This window comes from Lotus japonicus, chromosome 6 (assembly GCF_012489685.1).
Source record: "Lotus japonicus ecotype B-129 chromosome 6, LjGifu_v1.2".
Taxonomy (NCBI): domain Eukaryota; kingdom Viridiplantae; phylum Streptophyta; class Magnoliopsida; order Fabales; family Fabaceae; genus Lotus; species Lotus japonicus.
In genome coordinates, this window is record NC_080046.1 from 6,780,043 (window position 1) to 6,789,431 (window position 9,389).

General features: G+C 33.5%; 1 long non-coding RNA gene across 1 annotated transcript; it reads right to left on the bottom strand.

The window, feature by feature from the left end:
- Positions 1 to 288: 288 nt before the first annotated feature.
- On the bottom strand, positions 289 to 2,628 carry LOC130726500 (uncharacterized). The gene is made up of 3 exons (XR_009014878.1): positions 1,892 to 2,628; positions 1,421 to 1,450; positions 289 to 685 (listed from the first exon to the last, which is right to left on the bottom strand). It is a non-coding gene; the product is annotated as an uncharacterized LOC130726500 (long non-coding RNA).
- Positions 2,629 to 9,389: the final 6,761 nt, after the last annotated feature.

Genomic DNA, 9,389 nt, shown 5'->3' on the forward strand with positions numbered 1-9,389 from the left:
ATAGAATCAATTACTTTTTAAAAATGTAAAATATTATTTCAAATGAGTTTTAAAAAAACGGATATACCATTTATTTAATATAGCATTTAATGTCTTTTATGAGTGTAAATATAAATTAATATAATTAAGTGGTCTATTTAAGGAATTTGAAGGAAATAAATAATTAATTGCAGAACCTTGAATACTATTAAAATAAACCTTGAACCGTTCATGTAGGCTACCTATATATTATATTGGTGAATGTGACGACCAAACTCACACCCTACCTAACTATAAAATAAGAATATCTTCAGAGAAAAACACTTTTATTGATGAACTTTGAAGAAGTACAAGACCTTTGGGTCAGAATTCATCGATGTCCAATTGATAGTCTGAGAACGTCTCCAGGAAAGTTAGCCGCGCTAAGCGTCATTAAAAGCAATTCCTTTCCTTAGACAAGACGTCCCAAAGTCTCGCATGAACTCCTCTGAATCTTCCCCGACTACTTTGACTGCCTTGTTTACAACCAAAACCACAGCTTTCACACTTATTTTACAGTCTGATAGAGCGCGAGTCCAGTCGTACACGTTTTCCTCCATCAGCTGGTCTTTATTCTACTCGAACACTCCCGTATATTTACAACTATTTACAGCTCGCCCTGCCTTGACCACTTTTCACTCGAGATCTTTCTCCTCGAACTCCGTCCCTAAGTTGTTCAATTAGAACAACCAACCAAAACAAGAAAACCAGAGAACAAGAGGGGTGAGAAGCAATCCAACACACTCAAACAGGAGAAACAGTGGTAAAATAAATAAGCAAGTAAATCCAGTAAAAAGTAATAGCGCATCCAACAAAATCATCCAAGATTTCAACACACTCTAGACGAGGATGTTGATCACAACCAAATCCAATCATTAAAAATCCACCACACTATGATGAGGATGTGGGCCCAACATTCTCCAGGAAAGTCACCGAGAAGCCGCTCGGCAAGATGATCCTATGGGAGCCTGCAGTGTGATTAGGTTCCGGATGGGACAAACCTCAACTACTCCTGTTGATAGGTCCCACCTAACCACACCCCAAGGACCGCAACCCTTACGGTATCCCCTAGATCTCACAGCGTTACCCAATGGCACAGCCTGGCCTCGACTGTCCAGTTGGGGCCACTGAACTTTCCTGCTCATAGAGTACCTGCAAGCCAATAGAAATCTCCTGGAAATATTCTGAGAATTGATCAAATAACATTTTCTTTAAAAATCAGGATGCCTCGTAAAAAAAATGTTTAAGAAAAGATTTGGAGGCTCCTTCTTCGAATCAATTCCCAGGAATAAATCCCGTTTGGAAAAATCATTTTTGAAAACAAATAGGACCCAAGGGAGGTCCAACACCTATTTATTCACACTATACTCCCTCATGAGTTGAGCATTCTCCCCCCCCTTACCTTTCTTCGAAAAATCCTTCGATCGATTATCTGCAATAATAATGTCGTACATCACTTTAGTCACTTCTCACCTTAAGGTTATAAAATTCCATGTTATTCTTTAATATCCGGTTTTTTTTTAAATAATTAGGCGGCAAGGTCGTCCATCGTTATATAGCTTTAAAATCAGGCGGCTTAACCGACCATCATTATATAACTTATAAGGCGGCATAGCCGACCATGCATTTTCGATAGGCGGCAGAGCCGACCATTGGTGGATAAGGCGGCAGAGCCGACCATAATATCCAAGGAATTAATTAATTATTAATTATTTAGCTTAAACTTGAAAAAATTCATAACTTTTGTTCTGGATCTCCAAAATTCATTCCGTTTCTTTCTAAATGTTCATTTTAATCCCATGAATCATAATCGACTCTTACTTTGCATTGAATCATTAAGAATAGTGAGTTATAAGGCCGGGAAGTTGCATACCTTCTCGTCTCTTGAAACCCTATCAAACCAAGTTAATTTTCCGAACCGAATATGTATATGGAACCTATGGAAGACAAGGATTTGAACTATGCAAGAAAATCCAAGTTCTGAGTAGTTTTCCGGTGAACTCGCCGGAGAAGGTGGTGGTTGGTGGCGGAGCTCCGGTGAAAAGTTAGAGTTGAGGGTGGACAATGGTTGGAAAAGGATCCTCTCACTCCCAGGAACTCAATGGTACAAGTGGGTAGCTCAGAAGGTCTCTAAATTGGCCAAAACGACAAGCTCTTTGAAGCTTTCTCCGGTCAACAATGGCAGAATGAAAAATAGACCTCCAAGCTTCACAATTCTTGCATAGATAGCTTCCTTATGAAAGTCTAAGCAGGATAGACACTTGAATCGACAAAATTGATGGAGAAATGAGTGAGAACGAAGAGCTCAAAGTTTCAGAGCTTTATGAGCTCGGTTGGGCTATTGCAGGGACAATTGAGCTCGGTTCTGGGTTGGTTCACACTCTAATGGACTCAAGGAAGCTAATGGAACAAAAATGGAGGGATGAATCGGTCTAGAAAGCAATTTCCAAAGTTTGGCCGTGAGCTACTATTTTGGCCGTTCACCACCGTCTTTGTGGCGGTTGTTGGTGGCTAAGGGTGGTGGTTGAGGCTTCAGGGGGTTGAGAACAAGGTTTAGGCAAAGTAGCAAGGCTTGGGTTGCTCGAATTTGAGCTGAATTGAGCTTGAGCTTGGCTGTGGTATTTATAGACAAAACCAGGGACCTGAATTTGAATTAAAACTATTTCTGATGTCACAGTTAGGTCTCTATAGAATAGGTCGGTTATTAACTTTGGTCCTTCAGAGTTAAATCAGTTTGCAGTTTAGTCCTTCCTGAAATAATTTTTTATTCTCATCCTTATCCTTTGAATTCTCTAGAACTTGATTTCATCCTTATCCTTATCTTGATTTTTATTTTTATTTTATTATACTATAATAATTGCATTAATAATAATACTAATTAAAATACTCCTATTATTTCTAGTTGAGGGAAAAATTTAGGTCGTTACAGTGAATACTATTAATATATTATATTGAAGTTGTGTATATTAATTGAAAATATTATGTTATCAACATTTTCGGATCCCTGTATATTTTAATTTAAACAAACAAAATTTCAAACATTACGTTATTAACTTTATTTATATTTTTTTCATTCACTGGGGGACAACCCAACAAAATTATAGAGAAATCACTGAAGATAATTAATTTGCGTGAGTCTCTCTGGCTGTGACACTTGTCAACCAGAGAGGGGGTGGAATGAAATTGATTCTTGAAATGTTATGTGTATAATTGTTTTGGATAAAATAAACCTTGATAAACCATGTATAAGCTATATTGAGGTTGTGTATATAGACTTAAAATTCTACTGTACTTATAAAAATAAACCCCATTATATTACTGTTGTGTATATTATTATTAAAAAGATTATGAAACAACATTATAGAAATAATCGGAATTGAACAAATTTAATTCCAATAATTTATCATAAATAATCGGTATTATCATGTAATTAATAAATTATTTTAAATGCATTCATAACTATCATTTAATGGGGGGCAAAGATACAAAATTATGAGTCTCTCTGGTCGTGACACTTGTCAGCCAAAGAGGGGGGTGTGATAACATTTATTCTTGTAATGTCATGTGTATAATGTCTTTGGATAATGATTTTCTTTTTAATAGTATATAGATTAGAAAAAAAACCTTAATTTTAGTAAATTGAAAAGATAAAAATGATATGAGCACTGAATTCGAATGATTTGATTGAACAAATATAATAGTTTTTTAACATAAAAAATTAATATTATTTAATTCCCCTGTTCAGGTGGAAATACTTTCAAACTACGCATCCACTCACACTAGGACCGTCGACCGTCAAAGTGAAGAAAGCTTCTTTTCATCCTTGTTCTCTGTTTCGTGGTCAAAGTTCGGAGCTGCGGAAATCTTGCCTCCTGTTCATAGGGAAGATCTTTGTGTGCTGGTATCAACCGAGAAAGAAAATATCGAGCTTGAGAGCTCCCCTATTTGAATGCAAGGATCGATCCTAGGAGCTGGAAACCTTATTTCAGTGAGCTCTTCAGACAATGTTCTACAAGCAGCTAAAGCTGCCGCACTTTTTCCTTCTTCCTTTGCTACCGGGGGTGTGCTCCTAAACCAAGACTAGACTTGCTATTATCAAATAAAAAAGGTCTCTACCCTTACTCTAACAAGTAAGCAAGTAAACTACCTTATCCTTTTATTTAAAGAAAGAAGACTGGTTGCCGACTACCAACTGCCATGAAGGGCCGCGCCTCTTCTGGTAGTTTGACCATGCTTTTTTCCATTCATTTCAGACTTTCAAATATGACACGAAAAAGTATATCTAAAAATCTGTAAGACTTTCTTTCTCTCCTAGATCTTAGTTATGTTAATATAATATAAATAAGATTATTCTCTCCTTCACATTCCTATTGGGATAAGTTTTATCGCTTCGCACCTTTAGAGCCCATACTTTGGACAGAGAGTTATTTCCGACTTTAGCACTCTTTTAGTGTGCCGGGGAAGGAGTAGGAGGTGGAATCATTAGTGAAGATATCCGCGCACAGTAAATCCGATCAATAGGTTGCAATCAGATAAAGGAAAAGTTACATATTTGAGGAAGAATACGAACGGGATTCCACTGCACATTCATAGGCTGTTAGGGAGGGTTGTGCAAGTGAAGAAGGCCTAGGGCATTCATTAAAAGAAGACAGACAGGGGTTGCATGGATGTCTTTAAGGGTAAGCCACTCTATGGCTATTAAGGATGAAGCCTTCTAGCATTAGATATCCACGAGCAGAATAGGATCCCCAACATGGGACAGGTGAGGCTTGGATTTCCGCTAGCTAGGGATTGGGGTCGGAGAAAAAGGCACCCAATGCAATGAAGAAGACTTTGCGAAAAGGACTGCTTTCGATTCTTTCTTGTCTATCGGATTCTGTTGAGAAAAAAGGACAAGCATCCGACCCGATTTCATGCGGGCTGTCCTAACAAGCCAAATATCATATAAAAAGATAGGATGTTTCGAGAAAGTCTTCGTTTTTCGTTTCCTTTGAAAGTTCCTTAAGAGCAAAGAGGCGATTCGTGACCTGGAAGGCTGCTAGCAAGAGGTTCTGCAAGAAAGAAGGAGCTTTTGGACAAATCCGCCGAAAGTCCGTGGCATTGGGCATCACGTTAAAGACCCTTATAAACAAAGGACTGACATATATAATACCCCGCGTGGTAATATCATAAAATAAGGAACACCGGAACTCACAACTCCGCATATTTCTTACGGGATCTGATGCGAGTTTGAACCCTATAGTCGAGCTTTTGGGCTAACGTTCTATTTTTTGAGTGACCGGCCTCGATTGCTCAGACGTGGGAGCAGCCCTCCCGAAGCTTTTCCTGATTTTGGGGCTGGCATGTTTCATTGTCGTGACGAGGAATAAAAAAGTCAAAGTAAAAAAATATATTATAGATTGAAAAATATTAATTAAAATTAAAGATAAATTATATATTTTTTTTGTTAATTTCATTTTTTGAGCTAGTTTATTAAATTAGTGACATGTCATACTTAAAGTTGGAAAAAACCCTTATTTTTAGTAAATGTAAAAGTTAAAAATTAAATGAGAATTTCTTTTACAGAAAAGAAAAAAAAAACTTCATTCAAATAAGAAAGATAAAATGTCTGAACGAATACAAGCACTATTGCAAACCGGAAAATTACTAGACCATACCTCATCCACATGAGAGGTTGAAAATAGAATGAGCATCAAATCTAAATCATTTGATTGAAAAAATATCTTATTTTAGTAAATAAGAAAAAAAACCTTAATTTTAGTAAATAGAAAAGATAAAAATGATACTGAATTCGAATTATTTGATTGAACAAAGATAATAATTTACTTAACATGAAAAATTAATATTATTTAATTATTCTCTTATTTATTTAATTAGACTAAATTAATTAAAAAAGTCAAAGTAAAAAAAGATATTATAGATTGAAATCTTAATTAATATTAAAGATAAATTATATATTTTTTGTTAATTTTATTTTCTGAGCTAGTTTAGGGTTATAGTGACATGTCATACTTAAAGTTGGAAAAAACCCCTTATTTTTAGTAAATATAAAAGATAAAAATAAAATGAGCATTTTGTTTTACAGAAAAGAAAAAACTTCATTCAAATAAGAAAGATAAAATGTCTGAACGAATATAAGCACTATTGCAAACCGGAAAATTACTACACCATACCTCATCCACATGAGAGGTTGAAAATGAAATGAGAATCAAATCTGAATCATTTGATTGAAAAAAATAAAATCAATCATTTGTGCTCGCAATTTCCTCAATCACGGCATACACAATAAATATTGTACGCTATAGTAATAAATAATTCGTTTTAAATTTATATTGTAGTGGTACAAACACACACACACACACATACATATATATATATATATATATATATATATATATATATGTAGATACATTTAAATGTATGTTTAAAAAAAAATAGGGAAGGAATATAGTAATGTTGTTATTAATTGTAAAAATATTAATGTATTAAAAAACAATTAATTAGGTTTATTAAGAACATTTTTTATAAAAAGAAATGAATGTTGTATTTAATCTTGTTACCGTTGACTTAAAATTAAAGTATTCAAAAACCATTAAATAGGTATTTTTAATACGTTTTTTTAAGGAATTGAATATTGCAGTTGATGTTTTTATTAATTGACCTAAAATTAATGCATTTTAAAACCATTAAATACCTGTATTGTAAACTATAAGTATAGAAATTAATGTTTTTATTAATTGGCAAAAACATTTAATATATTAAAAAACCAGTTCATAGGTGTATTGAAAACGTTTCTTTTTATTTTAAAAAAATGAATATAGTAGGTAATGTTTTGACCAGTGACTAAAATTTAATATATTTAAAAACCGTTAAATAGGTGTATGAAAACCCGTTTTCAAAGCAATTAAAAATACCTAAAGAATTTTTTTTTTTTGATAAGCTATACCTAAAGAGTATAAGAGTTAATGGTATAAATAATTAATATTTTTACTGAATATTATTGTGTAATTAATTTCTATTAGTTTATTTCTATTTAATGCATTTTGGAGAGAAATGGTATACCCGTGGGAGAGGTTTCGAAATGAAGACCTTCTTTTTAAAGATTAGCCATTTTATATATATATAATAGAGGCCTACTAATATTTTTTTCTACATCTTGTAACAGTTCTAGCACCCTTCGATTGGACGTGTATTTTTTCCTCCCACCTATATATTCTTTAACCTCAAAAACACTTTCATCATTCTTATACCCACGATAAATATTTTCATTCTTTTATGCTCTTCCATAATCCCAAATTATTTCTTGCTTTTTCCTCCATTTTGTTTTCTGTTTTTGGTTGACATTTTTTATATCGGAAATAGTTCCAGGGTCATTTGCTCGCTCTTCCTCCACTAGGTAAGGGGTTTCACTTCTTTCACTTTTGATTCATCATATTCTCCCTCTATCCCTTACTTTTTATAATCTAAATGAAAATTTTCTTTCATCTTTAATGAAATTATCATCTAAAAGGTATTTTTTTCTTTTTTCTTTGAAACAGTTCTAGAGCAAAATCGTTCATCCATCGTGTAGAAGGTAATGATTTTCATCTTCATGAAAAATTAATTAATTTTAGTACTTGAAAAACATTTAACATTTCATTCACCTTCTTTGTTGCTAAGATATTTCTCATACTCTTTATGTCTAAAACATTTTAATGTTCATCTTTTAACTCTTTAACTTGTTCTTTGTGCGAATGAGCCATCATATTGTTTCTCTTTCATTTTATTCTATTTGATTGGAGAATGCATAGACAACAAATGAATCTCGCAAAATCATAAAATATATTTTATTTTTTACATTTAAATTCCAATAAGTTAATTCATTCTCTTGTTTAGAACCAATTCACAGCTATAAGCATCAACTGATCAATTATATGCAGTGTTTGAAATAAATTTAATAGAATAAAATGGAACAATTAGGGATATAGATTTAATCATATCTTTTTTTTTTGAAACTCGATCAATCATATCTAATTTTAAATCATAGTTGGTGGGAAACTCACTTCAGGGAATCCCCTTGCTCCTTCCTAATAGTCTGAAGGTGCTATCTCTTTATTCTACTATTTTTTGATAAAAAAATATGAACCGATCCATACCAAACTTCTCTTAGGTTTAAACAAGTCTCATGTCTTATTTGATTTCAAAAGAGAGTTGCAAAGTTTCATCTTCATCACGAGAATATGTGAAGATTATATTTTATTTTTTTCCTCCATCATTTTCTTTTCATTATGTTTTTCTCCTATCTTTTCTGCTCTGCTCGTGTCTTTAATTTAAATCTTTTTACATAATGTAGCTCTAGCAAAGGTAGATACTCCACACACACAAAAATAATGTTTGATAGTGTCTACACCTGAATTTAAAGGTGGAGAAACGAATAGCATAGAGAGTAGTAATATATGTTATATATGATCTGATTTGATAGAAAGAGATGAAAAGTAGCACAAATATGAGAACAATATGAGGTATCTTGAGATCCACACACAAACACAAAAACAGTAATATGTTCTTATGGCATTCACCAGGATGAAAATGAAGAATCATAAGGAAGGCGTGCTACTACTACCAGACTGGTCAAAGATGCCAACAGAGATGTTGGAGCAGGTTTGCAAGCTTCTGACGATTCCAAATCAGGCTCGATTCATTACTGTGTGCAAGAGTTGGCTTTCTGCTAACACATCAAAGAAAGCCTACCATTGGATCCCTGACGCACCTTGACTTGTCAGTAACGACTGCACTAGCACTAAGTTTCAGGTAATGGATCTTGATTTTTAAACATCAAAACTATACGTACATATCATATACATCACATTTTTCTCTATCTTTTATCATCATATCGTATCATATCATATATGGCAAATAATAATATTATACTCTTAACTTGTGTCTCGTTTCTCTATCTCCCAAATGAAATGAATCCAAATCAATTTAGTATCCCTGTAAGTTTAAAATTATCTAATCTATGCACACCAGTTATATTCATAAATTGGCATGCATAATTTAGTTGGAGCCAAGAAAATATATTAATTATATCCATCATTAATTACCTCTCTTCTCTTTTTTTCTCTTATTTAATTTTGGTGTATTTGAGTTATACTAAATGTTTTCATTTAGGTCATAAGCACCACAGACAAGCAAGCCTACAATATTTGCAAACCCTTCAGCCCTTTGCAGAACACCATAATTGTAGGGTCCTTAAAAGGGTGGTTGATTCTCATATCTGATCAAAGTCTCTTTATCCTCAACCTCTTTTCGAAGCTTCGCCTTGACCTCCCTCCTATTAGAACGATGCCATGTTTGCTTTGTTCCAAGGGTGATGATTGCTTTGGCATGCA